At 38.9% G+C, this 24,969-nt stretch overlaps 2 protein-coding genes across 2 annotated transcripts in view; one reads left to right on the top strand and one right to left on the bottom strand.

Annotated features, from left to right (window-relative positions):
- Positions 1 to 24,969, bottom strand: part of LOC123388843 (predicted GPI-anchored protein 58) — a 51,249-nt gene that overhangs the window by 21,828 nt on the left and 4,452 nt on the right. The gene's annotated exons all lie outside the window — the stretch shown is intronic.
- Positions 18,268 to 24,969, top strand: part of CCNY (cyclin Y) — a 242,147-nt gene continuing 235,445 nt past the window's right edge. Inside the window, exon 1 of the mRNA XM_004774318.3 lies at positions 18,268 to 18,378. The gene's annotated coding sequence lies outside the window, so the exon portion shown is untranslated. The remainder of the gene's footprint in view (positions 18,379 to 24,969) is intronic.

Here is a 24,969-nt window from a genome sequence, read left to right as displayed (position 1 = left end):
TATAGATGCTGCCAGGCACACCCAAGACCCAAACTACACACCACTCAAACAATTCAGAGGAGAGAAGGATACTACACAACTTGCTTTGCTTAAATCGCCAAGATTAAAGTAAAACAGTTTTTGTGGGGGGGGGGGCTGGAACCATTTTGAATATTTTTTTTCTGATTATTAATCATTCATGGTAGAAACTTTAGGAAAGAGAGATAAACAGAAAAAGTAAATAAAAATGACCTGTTATCCCAGCCTCTTTGAGCATTTTGGTGTAAGTGGTCCCATTTTTCCCTTCCGTTAATAGGAATAAAATCACACGGGTAATTAATATTATTTTAAAATATGTAATAACATACAGTGATATGTTATTAAATATTCTTTTCTGATATGATTTTTTGAAAGATTTTATTTATTTATTTGAGAGAGAGAGAGTGCACACAAGCAGGGGGTTGGGGCAGAGGGAGAGGGAGATGCAGACTCCCTGCTGAGCAGAAAGCCCAATGTGGGACTCAATTTCAGGCCCATGAGATCATGACCTGATCCAAAGGCAGATGCTTAACCGACTGAGCCACCCAGGCACCCCGATAAGATTTTTAACGCATCTATTCCACTGGATGGTGCATTCTATTCCACTGGATGGAGCATAATTTATTTAACAACAGGCTACTGTTGAGCACATGCAGATATTTTCGCTGCAGAGTAGGAGAACTGGCCAGTGGGCAGGGCTGGGAAATGAGAGAGACAGTGTATATTTCCCCTGAGCACATGCTCTAAAGAAGATACTTAGGTGAACCTTTCTCCTGTGTTCTGATTCACCCATTTCCTTGATGGTAGAACTTGGCCACATGTTTAGCACTACAATGTATAGCCCATATAATTCTTATTTATTTATTTATTTATTTGATTTTTTTTTTTCAGTGTCCCAAAATTCATTGTTTATGTACCACACCCAGTGGTGTGCAATACGTGCCCTCCTTTCATACCTACCACTAGGTTCACCCATTTCTCCACCCTTTCCCCTCTAAAATCCTGTTTGTTTCTCAGAGTCCACAGTCTCTCATGGTTTATCTCCCTCTCCGATTTGCCCCAATTCACTTTCCCCTTCCTTTTCCTAATGTCCTCCATGTTATTCCTTATACTCCACAAGTAAGTGAAACCACATAATTGACTTTCTCTGCTTGACTTATTTCACTCAGCATAATCTCCTCCAGTCCCGTCCATGTTGATACAAAAGTTGGGTATTCCTCCTTTCTGATGGCTGAGTAATATTCCATTGTATATACGGATCACATCTTCTTTATCCTTCATCTGTTGAAAAGCATATTTGTTCTTTCCACAGTTTGGCGATTGTGGACATTGTTGCTATGAACATTGGGGTACATATGGCCCTTCTTTTTACTACATCTGTATCTTTTTTTTTTTTTTTTTTTTTTATTATTTTAATTTTTTATTTTTTATAAACATATATTTTTATCCCCAGGGATACAGGTCTGTGAATCACCAGGTTTACACACTTCACAGCACTCACCAAATCACATACCCTCCCCAATGTCCATAATCCCACCCCCTTCTCCCAAACCCCCTCCCCCCGGCAACCCTCAGTTTGTTTTGTGAGATTAAGAGTCACTTATGGTTTGTCTCCCTCCCAATCCCATCTTGTTTCATTTATTCTTCTTCTACCCACTTAAGCCTCCATGTTGCATCACCACTTCCTCATATCAGGGAGATCATATGATAGTTGTCTTTCTCTGCTTGACTTATTTCGCTAAGCATGATATGCTCTAGTTCCATCCATGTTGTTGCAAATGGCAAGATTTCATTTCTTTTGATGGCTGCATAGTATTCCATTGTGTATATATACCACATCTTCTTGATCCATTCATCTGTTGATGGACATCTAGGTTCTTTCCATAGTTTGGCTATTGTGGACATTGCTGCTATAAACATTCGGGTGCATGTGTCCCTTTGGATCACTACATTTGTATCTTTAGGGTAAATACCCAATAGTGCAATTGCTGGGTCATAGGGCAGTTCTATTTTCAACATTTTGAGGAACCTCCATGCTGTTTTCCAGAGTGGCTGCACCAGCTTGCATTCCCACCAACAGTGTAGGAGGGTTCCCCTTTCTCCGCATCCTCGCCAGCATCTGTCATTTCCTGACTTGTTGATTTTAGCCATTCTGACTGGTGTGAGGTGATATCTCATTGTGGTTTTGATTTGTATTTCCCTGATGCCGAGTGATATGGAGCACTTTTTCATGTGTCTGTTCGCCATCTGGATGTCTTCTTCTTTGCAGAAATGTCTGTTCATGTCTTCTGCCCATTTCTTGATTGGATTATTTGTTCTTTGGGTGTGTTGAGTTTGCTAAGTTCTTTATAGATTCTGGACACTAGTCCTTTATCTGATATGTCGTTTGCAAATATCTTCTCCCATTCTGTCAGTTGTCTTTTGATTTTGTTAACTGTTTCCTTTGCTGTGCAAAAGCTTTTGATCTTGATGAAATCCCAGTAGTTCATTTTTTTCCCTTGCTTCCCTTGCCTTTTGCGTTGTTCCTAGGAAGATGTTGCTGCGCGGCAGAGGTCGAAGAGGTTGCTGCCCGTGTTCTCCTCAAGGATTTTGATGGATTCCTTTCGTACATTGAGGTCCTTCATCCATTTTGAGTCTATTTTTGTGTGTGGTGTAAGGAAATGGTCCAATTTCATTTTTCTGCATGTGGCTGTCCAATTTTCCCAGCACCATTTATTGAAAAGGCTGTCTTTTTTCCATTGGACATTCTTTCCTGCTTTGTCGAAGATTAGTTGACCATAGATTTGAGGGTCTATTTCTGGGCTCTCTATTCTGTTCCATTGATCTATGTGTCTGTTTTTGTGCCAGTACCATGCTGTCTTGATGATGACAGCTTTGTAATAGAGCTTGAAGTCCGGAATTGTGATGCCACCAACGTTGGCTTTCTTTTTCAATATCCCTTTGGCTATTCGAGGTCTTTTCTGGTTCCATATAAATTTTAGAATTATTTGTTCCATTTCTTTGAAAAAGATGGATGGTACTTTGATAGGAATTGCATTAAATGTGTAGATTGCTTTAGGTAGCATAGACATTTTCACAATATTTATTCTTCCAATCCAGGAGCATGGAACATTTTTCCATTTCTTTGTGTCTTCCTCAATTTCTTTCATGAGTACTTTATAGTTTTCTGAGTATAGATTCTGTGTCTCTTTGGTTAGGTTTATTCCTAGGTATCTTATGGTTTTGGATGCAATTGTAAATGGGATTGACTCCTTAATATCTCTTTCTTCTGTCTTGCTGTTGGTGTAGAGAAATGCAACTGATTTCTGTGCATTGATTTTATATCCTGACACTTTACTGAATTCCTGTATAAGTTCTAGCAGTTTTGGAGTGGAGTCTTTTGGGTTTTCCACATATAGTATCATATCATCTGCGAAGAGTGATAATTTGACTTCTTCTTTGCCGATTTGGATGCCTTTAATTTCCCTTTGTTGTCTGATTGCTGAGGCTAGGACCTCTAGTACGATGTTGAATAGCAGTGGTGATAATGGACATCCCTGCCGTGTTCCTGACCTTAGCGGAAAAGCTTTCAGTTTTTCTCCATTGAGAATGATATTTGTGGTGGGTTTTTCATAGATGGCTTTGATGATATTGAGGTATGTGCCCTCTATCCCTACACTTTGAAGAGTTTTGATCAGGAAGGGATGTTGTACTTTGTCAAATGCTTTTTCAGCATCTATTGAGAGTATCATATGGTTCTTGTTCTTTCTTTTATTGATGTGTTGTATCACATTGACTGATTTGCGGATGTTGAACCAACCTTGCAGCCCTGGAATAAATCCCACTTGGTCATTTTGAATAATCTTTTTAATGTACTGTTGAATCCTATTGGCTAGTATTTTGTTGAGTATTTTCGCATCTGTGTTCATCAAGGATATCGGTCTATAGCTCTCTTTTTTGGTGGGATCCTTGTCTGGTTTTGGGATCAAGGTGATGCTGGCCTCATAAAATGAGTTTGGAAGTTTTCCTTCCATTTCTATTTTTTGGAACAGTTTCAGGAGAATAGGAATTAGTTCTTCTTTAAATGTTTGGTAGAATTCCCCCGGGAAGCCGTCTGGCCCTGGGCTTTTGTTTGTTTGGAGATTTTTAATGACTGTTTCAATCTCCTTACTGGTTATGGGTCTGTTCAGGCTTTCTATTTCTTCCTGGTTCAGTTGCGGTAGTTTATATGTTTCTAGGAATGCATCCATTTCTTCCAGATTGTCAAATTTATTGCCGTAGAGTTGCTCATAGTATGTTCTTATAATAGTTTGTATTTCTTTGGTGTTAGTTGTGATCTCTCCTCTTTCATTCATGATTTTATTTATTTGGGTCCTTTCTCTTTTCTTTTTGATAAGTCGGGCCAGGGGTTTATCAATTTTATTAATTCTTTCAAAGAACCAGCTCCTAGTTTCGTTGATTTGTTCTATTGTTTTTTTGGTTTCTATTTCATTGATTTCTGCTCTGATCTTTATGATTTCTCTTCTCCTGCTGGGCTTAGGGTTTCTTTCTTGTTCTTTCTCCAGCTCCTTTAGGTGTAGGGTTAGGTTGTGTACCTGAGACCTTTCTTGTTTCTTGAGAAAGGCTTGTACCGCTATATATTTTCCTCTCAGGACTGCCTTTGTTGTGTCCCACAGATTTTGAACCGTTGTATTTTCATTATCATTTGTTTCCATGATTTTTTTCAATTCTTCTTTAATTTCCCGGTTGACCCCATTCATTCTTTAGAAGGATACTGTTTAGTCTCCATGTATTTGGGTTCTTTCCAAACTTCCTTTTGTGGTTGAGTTCTAGCTTTAGAGCATTGTGGTCTGAAAATATGCAGGGAATGATCCCAATCTTTTGATACCGGTTGAGTCCTGATTTAGGACCGAGGATGTGATCTATTCTGGAGAATGTTCCATGTGCACTAGAGAAGAATGTGTATTCTGTTGCTTTGGGATGAAATATTCTGAATATATCTGTGATGTCCATATGGTCCAGTGTGTCATTTAAGGCCTTTATTTCCTTGCTGATCTTTTGCTTGGATGACCTGTCCATTTCAGTGAGGGGAGTGTTAAAGTCCCCTACTATCATTGTATTATTGCTGATGTGTTTCTTTGATTTTGTTATTAATTGATTTATATAGTTGGCTGCTCCCACATTGGGGGCATAGATATTTAAAATTGTTAAATCTTCTTGTTGGACAGACCCTTTGAGTATGATATAGTGTCCTTCCTCATCTCTTATTATAGTCTTTGGCTTAAAATCTAATTGATCTGATATAAGGATTGCCACTCCTGCTTTCTTCTGATGTCCATTAGCATGGTAAATTCTTTTCCACCCCTTCACTTTAAATCTGGAGGTGTCTTCGGGCTTAAAATGTGTTTCTTGGAGGCAACATATAGATGGGTTTTGTTTTTTTATCCATTCTGATACCCTGTATCTTTTGACAGGGGCATTTAGCCCATTCACATTCAGGGTAACTATTGAAAGATATGAATTTAGTGCCATTGTATTGCCTGTAAGGTGACTGTTACTGTATATGGTCTCTGTTCCTTTCTGATCTACCACTTGTAGGCTCTCTCTTTGCTTAGAGGACCCCTTTCAATATTTCCTGTAGAGCTGGTTTGGTATTTGCAAATTCTTTCAGTTGTTGTTTGTCCTGGAAGCTTTTAATCTCTCCTTCTATTTTCATTGATAGCCTAGCTGGATATAGTATTCTTGGCTGCATGTTTTTCTCGTTTAGTGCTCTGAAAATATCATGCCAGCTCTTTCTGGCCTGCCAGGTCTCTGTGGATAAGTCAGCTGCCAATCTAATATTTTTACCTTTGTATGTTACAGACTTCTTTTCCCGGGCTGCTTTCAGGATTTTCTCTTTGTCATTGAGACTTGTAAATTTTACTATTAGGTGACGGGGTGTGGTCCTATTCTTATTGATTTTGAGGGGCATTCTCTGAACCTCCTGAATTTTGATGCTCGTTCCCTTTGCCATATTGGGGAAATTCTCCCCAATAATTCTCTCCAGTATACCTTCTGCTCCCCTCTCACTTTCTTCTTCTTCTGGAATCCCAATTATTCTAATGTTGTTTCGTCTTATGGTGTCACTTATCTCTCGAATTCTCCCCTCGTGGTCCAGTAGCTGTTTGTCCCTCTTTTGCTCAGCTTCTTTATTCTCTGTCATTTGGTCTTCTATATCACTAATTCTTTCTTCTGCCTCATTTATCCTAGCAGTTAGAGCCTCCATTTTTGATTGCACCTCATTAATAGCTTTTTTGATTTCACCTTGGTTAGATTTTAGTTCTTTTATTTCTCCAGAAAGGGCTTTTATATCTCTCGAGAGGGTTTCTCTAATATCTTCCATGCCTTTTTCGAGCCCGGCTAGAACCTTGAGAATTGTCATTCTGAACTCTAGATCTGACAAATTACCGATGTCTGTATTGATTAGGTCCCTAGCCTTCGGTACTGCCTCTTGTTCTTTTTTTTGTGTTGAATTTTTACGTCTTGTCATTTTGTCCAGATAAGAGTAAATGAAGGGGCAAGTAAAATACTAAAAGGGTGGCAACAACCCCAGGAAAATATGCTTTAACCAAATTAGAAGAGATCCAAAATCGTGAGTGGGGAGAAAGGGGATAAAAAGAGGTTCAAAAAGGAAGAAAAAAAAAAAAAACAAAAAGAAAAGAAAAAGAAAAAGAAAAAAAAAAAAAGAAAAGAAAAGAAATTTTTTTAAAAAAAGAAAACACCTAAGAAAAATGTAAAAAAAATATATATATATATATATTAGATAAACTAGTAAAAAATCGTTAAAAAAGAAAAAGGTAACAGTTAAAAAAAAAAATTTTACCCGAAGGCGAGAAAAAAAAAAAAAAAAAAATGAAAAAGAAAAAATTAAATTAACTGCAAGACTAAAAAAAATCACAGGAAAAAAGCCATGAGTTCCGTGCTTGGCTTTCTCCTCCTCTGGAATTCTGCTGCTCTCCTTGGTATTGAAACCGCACTCCTTGGTAGGTGAACTTGGTCTCGGCTGGATTTCTTGTTGATCTTCTGGGGGAGGGGCCTGTTGTAGTGATTCTCAAGTGTCTTTGCCCCAGGCGGAATTACACCGCCCTTACCCGGGGTCGGGGTGAGTAATCCGCTCGGGTTTGCTTTCAGGAGCTTTTGTTCCCTGAGCGCTTTCCGTAGAGTTCCAGAGGACGGGAATACAAATGGCGGCCTCCTGGTCTCCGGCCCGGAGGAGCCGAGAGCCCAGGGCCCCACTCCTCAGTGCGCCCTCAGAGAACAGCGCCCAGTTACTCCCGTCTGCCTGACCTCCGGCCGCGCTCCGAGCTCACCGAGCCTGCGACCGGTTCAAGGTAACACTGAGCTGTGAGCTTACTGTCGGCTCTGTCTCTGTAGCCGGCTTTCCCGTTCCAATACCCGCAAGCTCTGCGACACTGAGACACCCCCGATCCTTCTGTGACCCTGCGGGACCTGAGGCCACGCTGACCCCGCGTGGGCTTCGCCCCGGTTTAGCCTCTGGAGCGATGTCCCTCAGCGGAACAGACTTTTAAAAGTCCTGATTTTGTGCGCGGTTGCTCTGCCGCTTGCCGGGAGCCGGCCCCTCCCCCCCGGGGTCTATCTTCCCGTCGCTTTGGATTCACTTCTCTGCCAGTCCTACCTTTCAGAAAGTGGTTGTTTTTCTGTTTCCAGAATTGCTGTTCTTCTTCTCTTCGATCTGCCGATGGATTTTCAGGTGTTGCAATCTTTAGATAAGCTATCTAGCTGATCTCCGGCTAGCTGAAGCAGTCTCAGCTTGCTACTTCTCCGCCATCTTGACTCCTCCCCCTACTACATCTGTATCTTTGATGTAAATACCCAGTAGTGCAATTGCAGGGTCATACGGAAGCTCTATTTTTTAATATTTTGAGGAATCTCCATACTGTTTTCCAAAGTTAGCCCATATAATTCTATCTTTAAAGTATCAATGATTCCTTCTTTTGGATGAACTCACAGAAATGGAAATTGGGGATTAGGTGGTTTATAATATCCCAAGTCTTTTGATGAGTATTGATTGCAAAATTTTCATTTGGAAAATTTGAATCAATTTCTTGTTCCGAGAGTAAGGCTCTTCATTTCCTCAGTGTTATTGCTAACATTGGTGTAATGTTTTTTAAACATATTTTTGAGTGGGAATAGTTTTGACTCTTTATGTTTATTGAATTAAGCTATTCTGTGGTCATCTTGCCAAAAAAAGTTCTTGGTTTCTGAGTCTCCCTTAGATGGTTGTGAAACTTTTAGTTTCTTGTTTGTTTTTAAGGCAATAACTATAGTAATAAAGAACAAAAGTGGAACATACCAAGAGAGTGTATTACAATCACAATTGAATAGCAGGATGTGCTGCTAAAGCATTCCTATAGGCAAGAATTCAATGATGGAGGTATTGGTTAGATGATGTTTTACATTACAAAGTTACAAAGTTTATCTGAAGATAAACCATGCTAGTTACCTAATTCTTTTTGTAATAGAGTATGAGATGACTCCTAGATTTTAGGGAAATAGTTTCTTGATGTTTGAACAGAAGTTAATGTCTATATGATGAGCTCCCACCAACCATGATTCAGGATGCTAAATAGTATTTGATACCAGGTCAAGTTTGCCAAGGCACTCTAGTGACTCAAAATCCATTAACAGTAACAAATTAATATCTGATGTATTGAAGTATTATCGTTTCTGTATTCTCACACTATGAACTGATTTGCGTCCTCACCCCCTCCGTAACAACTACCTATGTGCAACTGTTGGCTTCATCAATTGAAAACTGAGTAGCAGATTTGAATTTAGTTCTGTATCTAGTAATGAAGAAGATACATAAACTACTGTATCTACTGAAGACAGAAAACATCAGTTTCACTAGATCTCACCTTATTTTTTTAAAGATTTTATTTATTTATTTGACAGAGATCACAAGTAGGCAGAGAGAGAAGAGGAAGCAGGCTTTTTGCTGAGCAGAGAGCCCGATGCGGGGCTTGATTCCAGGACCCTGGGATCATGACCCGAGCCGAAGGCAGAGGCTTTAACCCACTGAGCCACCCAGGCGTCCCAGGCCTTATTTTATTTTATTTTATTTTTTTAACATGGCATTTAAAAAGCTTGATAGAAAAATAAATGATCCTCTTATTTTTGAAGTGTTAGCTGCTTTATGCTACTATACTATAAAATAAAATGTGAAAGCTTAACCACATTGTAATTTTCTTGCAGTTCTGACTATGTATTTCCCTGTGGTAATGGCAAAAAGCATGGATTTGCTTCCGTTTTTAGTTTTATTCAGGAATCTCAACAGCAGCCATGTAGTAATGCAAGTACTGGAATAATAATGACAACTCTAGTAAATTACATTTAACTAGAGAGAGTGGGAATTGCTGTTTTTGAATTTATTGAATATTTTGGCTAATCAGTGGTTGAAGTAGGTGTTTGCTAAATATTTACCTGCCTGCCTCACCTATTGTGCTCTGTTAGGTTGAGGGAGGGTAATGGAAAGAAATATAAGAAATGATCCCTCCACTCAGGAGCTAACAAACCAGTTAAGTAGACATCTTTACATATATGAACATGAATACTACCAAACAGTGCCCAGTTGCTAAGTGAATGAAGCAGAAAATGAATATAACCATAGGAATTTGCATTGGAGGGAAGGACAGTAAAGCACTGGAGCAGTGAGGAAAGCTTCAAGGAGGAGGTTGGCCGGTGGGGCTTGCTGAGATGACCAAATGAAGAGAAAAGGAAGCAGAGTAGGAAATGGTAGTGGCTAGAGAAACTCAAGTTATGGTAAAAGATTATCCTAAGGAGTCCAAGGCCCTGTGTTCAAAGATAGGACAAACTAGCCTTGGGACTGTTGGGTTTGAATTCTGGGGCTGTGGGCTGGGTGGTCTAGTCCTGGGACACAGAACTGAGAGGAGTCCAGGGGCAGGTAAGTCTTTAGGTAATCTGGCTGCATTAAAATTTCACGCCATGGGTGAATGGAAAGCTTATAAGACCAGTTCTAGGGCAGTGCTGGCCAATGGAAATAGAGTATATGCCACATAGATAATTTAAAATTTTCTGGTAGCCACATTAAAAAAAAAGTAAAAAGAAAGAGGTCACAATAATTTTTATATTTTATTTAATCCAAGATACCACAAATATCATCTCAACAGATAATTGAGATAAAAAATTATTTGTCACGTATTTTAGTTTTTTGTTCCTAAGTCTTTGAAATTCAGCATATATTTTTATATCTGTAGCATATCTCAGTTGGACTGATCACACTGCAAGCACTAATAGCCACATGTGGCTTGTGGCGACCATACTGAACAATATAGTTCTTGGGTTGAGTACCCCAACCAAGGATGCCAGTAAGAGTTAGAACTAGTGTGAGTATTATGCAGGAAAACTGGGTAAATCAAACTATATTCTGGTTTCAGTCAAAGCTTTTATGAGGGAAAAGGAAGAGAGAGAACGGTAGAATTTAATGGAACAATTTTTTAAAAAAAGATTTCTATTTATTTACTTGAGATAGGGAGAAAGTGAGAGAGAGCATGAGCGGGGAGAAGCTGAGGGAGAAACAGATTCTCTACAGAGCCGGGAGCCCGATGCAGGACTTGATTCTGGAACTCCGGGATCATGACCTGAGCCGAAGGCAGACACTTAACCAACTGAGCCACCCTGGTGCCCTGGAACAAATGCTTTAACTAAAGGGTTCTGGAAATTCTCAAGGCTGATACTCAAGTCAAAGGAGTCCATTCCAAGCTCTCCTAAGTAATCATAATCATGCAAGAACTAGAGGTTCTCTGGAGATCAGGTACAGGTCTGGGTTCATGGGAGGGCCATCAAGAGGAGACAAAAGCAGTTCAGAGGACAAGAGTGAAGAAACGACCCTCTCTGCAATAAGGGTCTACACTAGGGTATGAAGGGGAGGAAGTTAAGATTGGGTAGGTGGTAGAAGGGAAGATGATGATTGAGACTAGAATTTCTCTGAAGGTATAGATGAGGTAAGGATGTAGACTTGGAAAGCAGATTGGGCCTAACCATGAGCTATGACCTCACTATGTAGGAGGACCTCACCATGTGGGAAGACTCAAGTATATTAGAGGTCTACACCACTGCAAAGACAGGACCTACCATATGGGAAGACCTTACACAGTGGGAGGACCCCACCACAAAACAGGACTTTCTCATGTACAAGGACCCCACCAAGAAATAGGACCTCACCATGTGGAAGGAATCTACCATAAGATAAGAGTCCACCAAATGAGATCACTCCTCATGTGATAGAAACTCTCCATGCAGGAGGAACCATGAAATAAAAAGAGAACTCAGAATGGGAGAAGATATTTGCAAATATCTTTGCAAATGATAAATGACTTGTTTCCAGAATATGTAGAGAACTCTAATAGTCAATAACATAAAGATAAATAACTCAGTTTTAATAGTAGGAAAAGGATATGAATAAATGTTTCTCCAAAAAAGACATATAAATGCCCAATAAGCTCATGAAAAGATACTGAACATCATGCAAATCAAAATCACAGTAAGATGCCTCTTCATACTCCCTGGATGGCTAGAGTGAAAAGTAGGCAATAACAAATGTTGAGAACAGGGGCACCTGGCTGGCTCGGTGGATTTCTAATGATTTTCTAATATTTTCTAATATATTGTTTCCTATTCTATGTCACTATTATTTTGTTTCCTATATTATCACTTTTAACTCCTATATTTATTAATTATTTTCTTCCTTTTACTTTGATTTAATTTGCTCTTCTGTTTCTGGCTTCTTGATATGGATGCTTAGATTGATTTTAGCACTTTCTTCTTTTATAATTGAGCATTTAAAACTATACATTTTCTTCTAAGTATTTTTCATATCCTACAAATTTTGACATATTTTTACATTTTCATTCAGGTAAAAATATTGTCTAATTCATGACTTCTTCTACCCTTGGGCTATTTAATTTAAATGTTTTGTTTAGTTTTTAAGATATTTTAGGTTTTCTAAATAATTTCAGATAATTCCATTTTTTTTTTGAAAATGCTATCTGTAATTATTTCAATCCTTTTAAATATGATGAAGCATGTTGTCTGACTCAGCATTTGGATCTTAGTAAATGTTTCATGTACACTTGTGTTTTACTGTTGCTGAGTGAAGCATACTGCAAATATAAATTAGAACCGTTGTTCAATAGGATGGTTCAGATCATCTATATAGTTACTGATTTTCTTTTTTCTATCAAATACTAAGACAGGGCAAAGGAAGTCTCCAGGTATGCCTTTGTCTGTTTCCATTTACACTTCTATCAGCTTTCCTTCATATATTTTGAAGCTCTATTTTGGGTGCATTCAACTTTAAGATTTTTGTTAGGTTTGATGAATTTCCAAATCTGCATTGTTCCTTTTTCTTTTCCTACCTTCTTTTGGGTTGTGTTTTAGAAGTCCACTTTATTTCCACTGTTAGTTTATAAGCTATTTCTCTTCATCCTAATTATTAATGGTTCCTCTAAGATTTATAGTATCGTTGTTTAACTTATTCAGTCTACATCGAAGTAATATTATACCATATCTTGTATAAGATATGTAAGACTCTTGCAACATTATGCTTGCTTTTTTCCCCCCTCTTGTCCTTTGAACCCTTGTCATACATTTTCTTTCTTTTTTTTTTTTTAAGATTTTATTTATCTGACACAGAGAGAGAGATCACAAGGAGGCAGAGAGGCAGGCAGAGAGAGAGGGCTCCCTGCCGAGCAGAAAGCCCGATGAGGGGCTCGATCCCAGGACCCTGAGATCATGACCTGAGCGGAAGGCAGAGGCTTAACTCACTGAGCCACCCAGGCACCCCAATCATACATTTTATTTCTACACCTGTTAGTGAATATCACAACACACTGTGTTTTTTTTTAATTTTGGTTTTTTCTTTGCTCAGTTACCATTTAAAGAAATTAATACATTAATACAAAAAATATTTCATACTTATCCACATATTCACCATTTCTAGTGCTCTTCGTTCCTTTGTGTAAGTCCAAGTTTTCCATCAGATAGCATTTTCCTTTTGCCTGCAGAACTTCCTTTAACATTTCTTTAGTACAAATCTACAAGTGACCAAGTCTCTCCATTTTTGCTTATCTAAAAGTTTGCTTTTGTTTTGAAGAACAGTTTAATATAGAATTATAAATTGACTTTTTACTCTTTCCACATTTTATAGTCATTTCATTTTTTTCTTGCATATTTCTGATGAGAAATTGGCTAGAATTTCTATCTACATTCCTCTGTGTATAATGTGTTTCCCGCTTTCTCTGGCAACTTTCCTCCCGCCCTGGCAACTTTTAAGATGTATCTCTTAATCACTTGTTTTCAGTAATTTGACTATGATATACCTCCATTTGGGATGTGAATATGTGTGTTTATTCTGCTTGGGATTCTTTGGGATTCCTGGTCTGTGATTTATAGTGTTCATTAAATTTGAGACTTCTTTTTTAAAGCCATTATTTTTTCTATCACTTTTTCTGGATTTCACATATATGAAACCACTTGATACTATCCCACAGGACCCTGAAGCTCGGTTCACTGTTTTTAGCCACCTTATTGAAATATCATTTTCAAACCATAAAGTTCAGCTACTTGAAGTGTATAATCCGGGGGTGCCTAAGTGGCTCAGTGGGTTAAAGCCTCTGCCTTCGGCTCAGGTCATGATCCCAGGGTCCTGGGATTGAGCCCCACATCGGGCTCTCTGCTCGCAGGGAACCTGCTTCCTCCTCTCTCTCTGCCTGCCTCTCTGCCTATTTGTGATCTCTGTCAAATAAATAAATAAATAAAATCTTTAAAAAAAAATAAAGTGTACAATCCAATGGTTTTTAATATATTTACAGACTTGTGCAACCATCACCATAATCTAATTTTAGAACCTTTACACATCCCCAAAGGAACCCTTGCATGCATTAGCAATCATTCACCATTCCTGCCATCCCCCAACACCTTCCAGGCCTAAGCAACCACTAATCTACGTGTCTATGGATTTGTCTATTCTAGACATGCCATATAAATCATCATGTAGTATGTGGTCTGTTGCAACTGACTTTTTCATTTAGCATAATGTATTGAGGTTCATCAATGTTGTATAATTTATCAATACTTCATTCCTTGTGGTCACCACATAATATTCCACTGTGTGGACATACTCTTGTTTATCCATTCACTAATTGATAGACATTTGTGTTGCCCATTCACTAATTGATAGACATTTGTGTTGTTTTTAGTTTTTGATTAATATGAATAATTCTGCTGTGAGAATTACATGTCCACGCAAGTATGGACATGTGTTTTTATTTCTCCTGGGGTAGATACCTAGCGGTGGAATTGCTGGGTCATATATTCTCTCCAGTGTTTAACATTTTCAAGGAATGGCAACACTGTTTTCCAATATGGCTACAGCATTTTACAGTTCTCACCAGCAACAAATGAGGGTTCCAGTTTCTCCACATTGTTCTCAACATTTGTTTGTTTAAGATTTTATTTATTTATTTGACAGAGAGAGAGATCACAAGTAGACAGAGAGGCAGACAGAGAATGAGAGGGAAGCAGGCTCCCTGCTGAGCAGAGAGCCCGATGTGGGGCTCGATATCAGGACCCTGAGATCATGACCTGAGCCAAAGGCAGAGGCTTAACCCACTGAGCCACCCAGAAGCCCTTGCTTTAATATTTTTCTTAAAAGATTTATTTATTTGAGAGAGCAAGAGCATGAGCAGGGTGAGGGCTGAGGGAGAGGAATAGAATCTTAAGCAGACTCCACGCCCAGTGTAGAGCCTGATGCAGGGCTCCATCTCATGACCCTGAGACCATGACCTGAACCAAAATCAAGCGCCTGACACTTAACTGACTGGGCCACCCAGGTGTCCCAAGTTTGCTTTATTTTTTTATTTTTATTTTTTAAAAAAAGATTTTATTTATTTATTTGACAGAGAGATCACAAGTAGCCAGAGAGGCAGGCAGAGGGAGAGGGGAAAGCAGGCTCCCTGGTGAGCAAAGAGCCTGATGCAGGGCTCGGTCCCAGGACCCCGAGATCATGACCTGAGCCGAAGGTAGAGGCTTAACCCACAGCCACTCAGGCGCCCCGAGGTTGCCTTAATATTGAAAAAAAAATTCAATGTAACTGCCACATTAACAGAATTAAGGAGAAAACCAGATGATCTTCCTATGTGATAAACAAAAATGTTTAATAAAATTCAATACCCATTCATAATACAAAAACCTCTTAAAAAGCAAACTAGAAATGGAAAGGACCTTCTTCAATTTGGCAAAGGGTATCTGAAAAACCTTTAGCTAACATTATCTGTTAGGGTGAATGCTTTCACCAGGACTGAAAATAAAGTAAGAATAATGCTGTCAAGGTCTTGATTCAGCATTGTACTGAAGGTCCTAGCTAGTACAATAGGTAAGAAAAAATAAAAGGAATACAGACTGAAAGAAGTAAAACTGCCTTTTTGGCAGATGACATGATTGTGTATGTAGAAAAATTGAAGTAATCTATAAAGAGTCAAATAGAAGAATTGAATTTAGCGTATATAAGGTTATATACACAAAAATCTAGTCTTTCTAATATACTAGCAATGAGCATTTGGAAGTTGAAATAAAATGCCACTTACTATAGTATCAAAAGATGAACTACTTAGGGATAAATTTAACACAGTATGTCCAAGGTCTTTATGACTAAAAACAACAACAAACTACAAAAATTGCCAAACAAAAGTAAATGGAGATGTACCAAGTTTCTAAACTGAAGACTAAATATTGTGATGTCAGTCCCCTCCCTCCATCGTTCCATAGCTCAGTGAAATCCCAATCAAAATCCCAGCAGGCAATTTTACAACTTATTCTAAAATTTTTATATAAAAATAAGATCTAGAATAGCCAAAATGATTCTGAACAGGAACACTTCAACTATCAGATTTCAAGATGGATCACAAAGCTACCTTACTATACTACAGGATAAACATATGGGTCAGGTAGATCCTGGAACGGACCTACCCATATATGGTCAAATACCATATATGGTCAAATCATTTTTTGACAAAGGGCCACAGTAATTCAAAGGGGAAAAATAGTCCTTCTAACAAATGGTATAGGAACAACTGGATAATCACATGAAAAAAAAAGAACCTTGATTCTTAGCATATTCCATATACAAAATTAATCTCTAATTAGATCATATACCTAAGCTTAATGGGTAAAACTTACAATTTCTAAAATAAAACATAGAAGAAAATCTATATGAACTGGAGATAGTAGAAGATTTCTTAGGGCATAAACAATGAGAGTTAAGCTATTGATATCAAGCTATCAATAAATCAGACTTCTACAGAGTTAGAACTTATGCCCTTCAGAGGACAATACTAAAAAAAAAAACAAAACCAAAAAACAAAACAAAACAAAACCACACAAACCACCCAGTGGAAGAAAATATTCTCGAAACACATTCCTGACAAAAGAATTGTATCCAGAATATATAAAGAACTACTACAATTCAGTAAGATAAACAACCCAATTAAATTGGGAAAAGACTTGAAAAGACACTTTATAAGCTATATGGACATACAAAAATGTGTCAGCATCATTAAGCAGGGCAATTCAAAGTAAAACCACAGCGAGGGGTGCTTGGGTGGCTCAGTCAGTTAATTGTCCAACTGTTGATCTCAGCTCAGGTCTTGACAATCAGGGTCATGAGTTCAAGACCCAAGTTGCGTCCCATGCCAATACTTAAAGGGGAAAAAAAAAAAGTAAAACCACAGTGGTTATATTAAGAATCTGGAGCAATTACAAATCTCATACATTGTTGATGGGAATGTAAAACAGTACCAGTACTTCAGAAAAGTGGTTATTTCTTTTCTTTCTTTTTTTTTTTTAGAAAAGCGGTTATTTCTTATAAAGTTAAACATATACTTACTGTAAAACCCAGCAGTCTTATTTCTACATATTTTCCCAAGAGAAAAGAAATCTCCACACAACGACTTGTACATGAATGTCCATAACAACTTTATTTACAATAGACAAAAAGTAGAAACAACCTAAATGTCCATCGTTATTTGTTGTATATAAACAAATGTGGAATGCCACACATGGCAACGCTAATTAGCAATAAGCAGAACTAGTCATAAATTCGACTAGTCATATATGCAACAACACATTTGAATCTTAAAAAAAGCCTTACACTGGGGTATTATATATCCTGTATGATTACAGTTTTATGAAACTTTAGAAAAGACAAATCTGATTCACAGTGACAGAACACTGATGAGGGGTGGTGTGGGGGTGGGGAGTACTGATCTAGATTTTGGAAATTTGGCAGGTAACAAAAATGTTCGAGTTCTTGTGGTGGTGGTTATCCCGGTATGCTAAAATTCTTAAAACTCATTGAAATGTTTTGACAATTGAAACGGGAGTATTTGGTTTTATGTAAACTATACCTCATTAAAATTTATTTTTAAAAAATGGAAGGGAAATAGAAGGCATTATCAATATAATTAGGTTTGAATTTTCTTAGCTCAAATCGAATTCTATTTCTGCTTCTCTGAGACCGTTCCGGTCATCCTGACTGAACTAGGATAGCAAAAAATGTCAACGCTGTATTTTGAGATACAATGTATGTAGATAATTTGTTATTTATATAGCTCGCTAATTCTTCATATTTTTATACTATGTTGATATTTAGATGTAAATCTCTCTTAGGGCTTCTGTGAGTGGAGCTGGCTGATCGCAGACGTTTTCATGTAGCTTTAAGAAATGTTGATTATATTCAAGTGTGTCCAAGTAGAGAATTAGAATTATAACAAGATATTCTTTATAAAGTCTATTGTTAAATGTAGCCTAATATTCCATTAAAAAAATAATTCCTTACTGGACTTTTGGATTTTTGGTTCTGAATAAATATGAGTCTTCCATTGAGACCCTAAAGGCCACCAAAGCCTGAAGTGATGGTTTCCTCTCCCAGCTCTTAGGGCAATTACTTGGTGTATTGCTTATATGGCAGTTCAATACTTCCATGTTTGCACTCTTTCCAACTGGTTCTTCAAGTACTTGTTGGTGTCATTTTGCTGTACTGATTAATTGAATTGGGATTTATTCAACTACTTTGTTTTATGTTGCTTTTGTTACAAATCAAAATAAAAATAAGCTCAATTCTTAGTAATTCCACAGAATTGTTCCAGATTAATGTTGATTGATTAATCTGTTTAATTTACAGAGCTCAGCTGCTGTAATTTTCTTGAGGGTGGATGATGTAGAGAAGAAAGCATTAACAGAGGAGCAGGAGACCTGGATTTCTGAGTGGGCAGTCACAAGGCTGGGTCTGGTTTTACAAAGCAGGTACTGTGAGCCTCTCATCGCCTCATTTAGGACACTTTCTAGGGTTCTCTTTCTAAATGGAGACTTCCTAAAGGGATTGAGCCTTGTTTGCTGGGTTCGAGGGTTAGTATGTTTTCACTCTCCTTTGATATATCAAATATCTTTAATTTCTGTTATCTTTGAAGTTTCGACCTTTGTCAAATACTTTTTAGTGGAGAAGACAATGGTCTGCATTTTGGAGATTTGCCTTTTAAAAATGTCTTTTTTTTTTTTTTAAAGATTTTATTTCTTTGACAGAGAGAGAGAGGGAGGGAGGGAGAGAGAAAACAAGTAGGGGGAGTGGCAGGCAGAGGCAGAGGGAGAAGCAGGCTCCCCACCAAGCAGGGAGCCCAATGTGGGGCTCGATCCCAGGACCCTGGGATCATGACTTGAGCCAAAGGTAGCTGCTTAACCAACTGAGCCATCCAGGCGCCCCTGACTTTTAAGACATCTTAATAATTATAAGGTACCGATAGATTCAACATATACAGTTCCCTCTACTCTACCACTAAGAGTACATTCCTGGGGTGAGGGATGGGGTGGGGTAGTGAGGGGGCACAGCCCTCAAAAGACAGAAACTAAGTGGGCAGAAGATAGCTTAAGTAGCAGCATAGCCAATATCATTTTACAGTAAGTTAAATAAAATGGAGGATAACATGTTCCGTGCCCAAGGGCAAGAAATGGTAACAACTGATGCCTGTTAGTCGAAGAGCTAGAATTATATACAGAATGCCAAATATCCAGGTTGCACTTTCCTGCATCAGAACCTCTACTTCCCTTGTTTCCTGATCTTATGGCCACGGATGAGATATCCTCCAGTGTGGACGCCACTCTATTCATTTGTATGGATTCTACTTCACAATCCTTGCTTGTCTTAGCAGGCAATAGTTTTAGATGAAGGCTATCAGGGGAAGAAAAGCATTTGAGGTAAAGGATTCAGCAAGGAAATGCATTATGGCATTTTGGAAAAGATACAGATTTAAAGTAAAAAAAAAAAAGAACAGAGGAAAACAAAATCAACTAGGTTTTGATTTTAATGGTTATCATCGTTAACACAGTCTATTTGTGAGTATCTCTAAACACGTCCCTTTGCATGTATATTTATAGGGAAATACTCACATATGTAATCTGCTTTTTCCCCTCAACAATATTTCATGGTTTTCTAGAATAATAAGTATAGATGTATATACATCTTTATTTTTATGACTTCATAGCTTCCATTGTATACAGCAGAATTTACTTAACTAGTCTTTGCTTCAAGGGCATTTAGGCTGCATTGAGTTTTTCAGTATTATAAATTAAATGGAAATAATTAGCATATTTTACCCAAATAACTTAATATCTATGAATGTTAATACTCCTTTCAAATATTTTTTTAATCAGTTCTACAGACTTGTGACTGGAGAAAATTGTTAACAAGAGTGGAAGTGTTTTTTATTTCCTGAGAAGGAAAGCCTTTTTCTACTCCGTTCACAATGTTACCATGTACATCTTAGAGTATGGGAGATGGGGAACTTAAATCTTGTTTCCGTCTTCTGTTTTGCACTCATATACAGAAGTGTCCCAAAGCAAAGTTGTGACCTATAAATTCTGGGAGCAGGTTAAGGTCACGGGGGTCCTATATCTGAGTCTTTTCTGCACTGATTTTATTTTCACCTGATCCACGGTCATCTGTGTATTCCCTCACCCCCATGTTTTCTCTGAGTATTCACAGACCCTGTCCACAGTGGCTCCTGGCTGAGCACCCCCTAAGAGTGGGTTTTGTTCTCTCTTGCCTTTTCTCTAGCCCCTCAGAGTTTTATGAATGAAGATATAGCCCTGTATTACCACTGCTTTTGTGCCTTGAGTGATCCTTCTGGCTAATCAGATATACTAACTGGTTACAACTGGGCTATTAGAGAACAGTAACATTTTAATGTGTGAATACTCCAGATATCACTTATCAAAGGCAAAATGTGATTTTAAGGCCTTATTCCCAAAGGAGGCCAGCTGGGAATTTTAAGCATCCTGTAAGGCAGTGAGGGCATCAGCACCAAACAAGGGGGGCCTGTGCATCTTCAGGCCACACTACTAAGGGAGGTGCCTGTTTTGAACAGCTTCTCTCCAGCCCAGTATGATAGCAAGAAGTCTTTGGAAGTTATGGGACTCAGCTCATTTCCAAACAGAAGACCCCAATTCTTGGGGCTGATGATAAAAGGTGCAGATGTGGAGCTGGGATAAAGGCAGAAGGTACAGATTTTCACTGCTTTCTTTGTATCACTCATTGTTTTTCTTGGCATTTACCCAAACAGTGACTGTTTGACATTCATTAAAGCTCAGCATCATGCACTGGGCCGAGGTAAAGTCCCCAGGAAATGCAGAAGGATTATAACCAAGCAACAGGAAGAAGTTTCTATGAGGTTTCTAATAGTCAGGTAGTCATTCTGTAGGCTTTTGAAGGTCTTGGGGTAAGGTGATATTATCATGAGGAAACATTGCAGGTAATATCAAATATAAGTTCACCTGCTGGACAGAAGGAAAAGTCTCATCTTGGAAAAACAACATGCTGAAGATTGTCAGGGCTGGATTTAGAATACAGCTCTCTAATTGTATGCAGCTTCTCTCTGTTAAGATACGCAAAACCACTGTGGTCCATCAGTGGGAAACTAAGATTGAGACAATTACTGCTTCTTGGGATTTACCTGACAGTGCCTTGATGCCTGCCAGGTGTTGCTGTTCTTAGGAATGGAGTGTCTGTTAGACATTACTGTTCACAGTACTGGGGCTCCAAAAAATAAGAAGTTTTGCTTCCCACTTCAGAATTTCCTTGGAGAAATGTAGTAGAAAATAACACATATTAATAAATCCTGTGATATAGGTAGGTGTGTGTAAAATGTTAGAGGCAATGAAACTCATCCAGTTACAGATCACAGAAAGGCCAGAAGTTCTCAAAGGCTGTTTTCGTTTTAAGGTCTTAAATTTTTTTCTCATTTAAGAAGAAAAAAAATCTGTTACAGCCCTGCTTATCTGCAACTGGGCAGACTTCCAGGCTCACATATAACTTCCTAGAGTGTTGTGGGAAAACTGGAACCAGAATGACTGTTTAAAAGCCCTCCTATAGACATTAATCTTAAGAAGCATTTTGAAATTAACAATCTATCTTTGTCTTTTGAAAACAAGTGTCACTTCCCCCTTTTAAACTGTTTTTGGTGGGATGCTAAACTAGATAATGAACTGTTGCTTTCCTTCAGGTACTATGAAAAATGTCAGGATGTGTACCTCCTGATGGAAAGAATCAGTAACATTTGTGCAGTAAATAACTGGCCAATTTATTTATTTATTTATTAAAAAGATTTTACTTATTTATTTGTCAGAGAGAGAGAGAGAACGAACACAGGCACAAACAGGCAGAGGCGGAGAGAGAAGCAGGCTCCCTGCTGAGCAGAGAGCCCGATGTGGGACTCAATCCCAAGACCCTGGGATCTTGACCTGAGCCGAAGTCACCAGCTTAACCCACTGAGCCACCCAGGTGTCCCAGTAACTGGCCAATTTAGACAGGACTTTTCAACCGCGGCACAGCTGCCATTTTGGGCTGTACATCTCTTGCTGTGGGAGCTGTCCTGGTATAGGATGTTCAGCAGCATCTCTTGCTCCTACTCACTAGATAGAGGAGCCTTCCCTCCCCAGTGGTGGCATTAAAAAACATCTCCCGACATGGGCAATCTGTTCCTTCACTGACTTGGACAAACTGGCAAAATATGTCAACTGAATGATGAATGTGGCTTTTGAGTGTGTACCCACTGCTTGCAAGCACATGCACAGACATACTGCATATTACCTTTTTTTTTTTCCTGGAATTGGGTGTTTTCAGGTTTAAAAAAAACCATGAAGCGTGGCAACCTAAGCTCTGGGATTCCAACTTCTCCTTCTGAAGTAAACAAGTTAATGAACGATATATTTCTTTCTAATACAGTCAGAACTAGGCTCTGAAAGCACAACTCCATCTCATAAGGGCTGTTTTCCTGGTTAATTCATTCATGAGAAGGCTAAAAGGGTAATAAACACTTTATTGCCTATATATCTCTATCAGTCTCAAGAGCCTCACAATACAAGACATATTTCCTCGAATATTTTGCCATATAATAAGAGAGAATTATCAGTGAAGACTTTGTACATTCATCACTAACAACCCCCTGCCTGGTTTGATCTGCTCTTCTCCTGTTGAGAAGAAAGAACGGAGAGACACGGGGATTAAAAAGGGAGGGAGCGGGTTTAGGTACTTGCTGAGCCTGGTACTCAGGTAACAAACAGTCCTTAAGCACATCCTACATGCCAGGCACTGTGCAAAGGGCCACAAAGAACAAGCAGGGAAGCACAAGAGGATGCCCTTTCAGAGCGTAGAGTTTAGGAGGCAAGATAAAATAATGCATAAAATAAGTAGAAAGAGATGAGTGGTTTTAGATAAAAACTATGAGTTTACGATTTCCAGCAGAGGGACTAAGAAAAAAGTGTTTGTGCTGGGCTTTGAAGGCTGAGGATTAAAAACATGGAGGTGGGCAACAGAGTAGGAAGGGTGTTTAGGTGATGGGAGTCACACAAGTAAAGCAAGACAGGAATGGCAGGCCTGATAGCGAGTTCTGAGCAGTTCTAATCAGCTGGAGAAAAGGTGGTGGCTTGAATGCCAGGCAGAGTGCAGTTTCTATTCTATAGGTAGTGAGAAGCTATTAACAAATCTTAAGAGAAGTGACCGGATCCACTTCAGTAGGATCAACCTAGCTGCCCCTATGGACCCCAGGGCTGTTTGAATGTTGAGTTATAGCTGTAGAGTATTTGGAGTTCCTTGGAGATTAAAAATGTGAGGAAGAGGCAGTAAGTTAACACAACTCATCAACTATCCTTATTTTACTTTTAAAATACTGCTAGGTTTTGTTATGTTGGGAACAGGGTCTGAACTGAGGTCAGTTAACTAACATAAAGATAAGTATGTGAAAATGTCTGGCTCATTGTAGACGTTCAGTAAATCCCTAACAATGCCCCCAATACCAGCCATCTTAGCCTAGAAAGACATCTTGCCTGTGATCGGAAGAATACAAGGCGGCAGAAACCAACTTTCTACCTTTTTCCCAAGTAGTCAATGGAGGAGTCATGAAGAGAGGTCCTTTTTGACAGGAAAGAGTCAATTTCCTGGGTTGGGTGGATGTTCAGCATATATACCAGAGTGTGTGTATAGAGTTTCCTGCTCACAGGAGCCTTTGGTTCCAGTTCTGGGAATGCTCAAGGAGTGCTATATTAAAGTAATACATCAGACATTTATTTTTTTTAATTTCCATGGGGACTAATGTGTCTTTGGAGAAACAACTTCTTTTGCCACAAAATCTAATCTTGACTCCAGAACCTGCCTACTGCATTTTCCCATTTCAACCTCAATTCTGCGATGGAGAGCCAAGTACATAAGATGACTGCACCGTTCTAGTCAGAGTCCCCATTATCTCGGGGCCAATCAGCGAAAACTGCTGACACAGACACACAGGACTGTATCAAAGGATAATCCTTGCCAAATCAGGATCAGATTTGGATGCATATTACTTGGGAATTCAAAATAACCATGGCTTATACAACATAATTTATTTCTTTCATGTAAAACAAGCATATGGGGACATATCTTAGTTCATGGCTTTCATCTGCAAGGTCAGCTGGTATTCCAAAGTATGCACTAGAATTCCAGCCATCACGTCCACAATCCAAGAAGCAGAGAAGAGGAAACACCTTCGGAGAGTTTTCTTGTAAGATTCCACTCAGAAATCACTGGCCACACTTAGTCACATGACCAGCTATCATCTCTGAGGTCCTCACAAAATAGAGGGCTCCATAAAAAGAAAGATGGGGGACTGACCCGGGTTAGAGAAGTAACAGCCTCTCCCAGTCTGGCACTGTGAGATGCTGGGATTTGCCTTATCAGAAGTACAACCTAGTTCTTAGAGACTGCACATACCTTTACCATATCTCTTGCTGGTCAGCATGAAGGTATGATAAAGCAGGTAAGAGTTTGGCAAGGGCAAGAGAAAGATTAGACTTCTTAAGACTGGTTAGCCTGGGGACAGGAGGTGAATTCTCAGTTGCATGATAGATAAATCAGCTTCCAAGTGGGCCTCTGCCCAGAAACTCAGAGACCATGGCTGTCCCTAGCTTCAGTATTTGTTTCAAAAACAAAAGTTTTACTCATGGCACCAGTGCTATCTTCTCCTCATCCTCCTTTCCTTACGGCAGCATTCTTTCCTGTTGGGCTGGAGTATGACCTTAAGAATCCTACTTAACACATTGTTCCTGGCAGTTACTCTATTCCAAGGGACTTAGCATCAGTGTTTAAATCTACTAGCCATCTTTAACTGATGGTGGGAATTTTCATTCTGACAACCTCTGGATATAATTCTTTACGTCAGGGGCGCCTGGGTGGGTCAGTGGGTTAAAGCCTCTGCCTTCGGCTCAGGTCATGATTCCAGGATTCTGGGATCGAGTCTTACATCAGGCTCTCTGCTCAGCAGGGAGCCTGGTCCCCACTCCCCCCCGCCCCACCTGTCTCTCTCCCTATTTGTG

This window comes from Mustela putorius, unplaced genomic scaffold, assembly GCF_011764305.1.
Source record: "Mustela putorius furo isolate JIRA1106 unplaced genomic scaffold, ASM1176430v1.1 tig00003913_pilon_pilon_pilon, whole genome shotgun sequence".
In the NCBI taxonomy this organism is placed as follows: Eukaryota; Metazoa; Chordata; class Mammalia; order Carnivora; family Mustelidae; genus Mustela; species Mustela putorius.
This window is presented reverse-complemented; position numbering and strand designations above follow the sequence as displayed.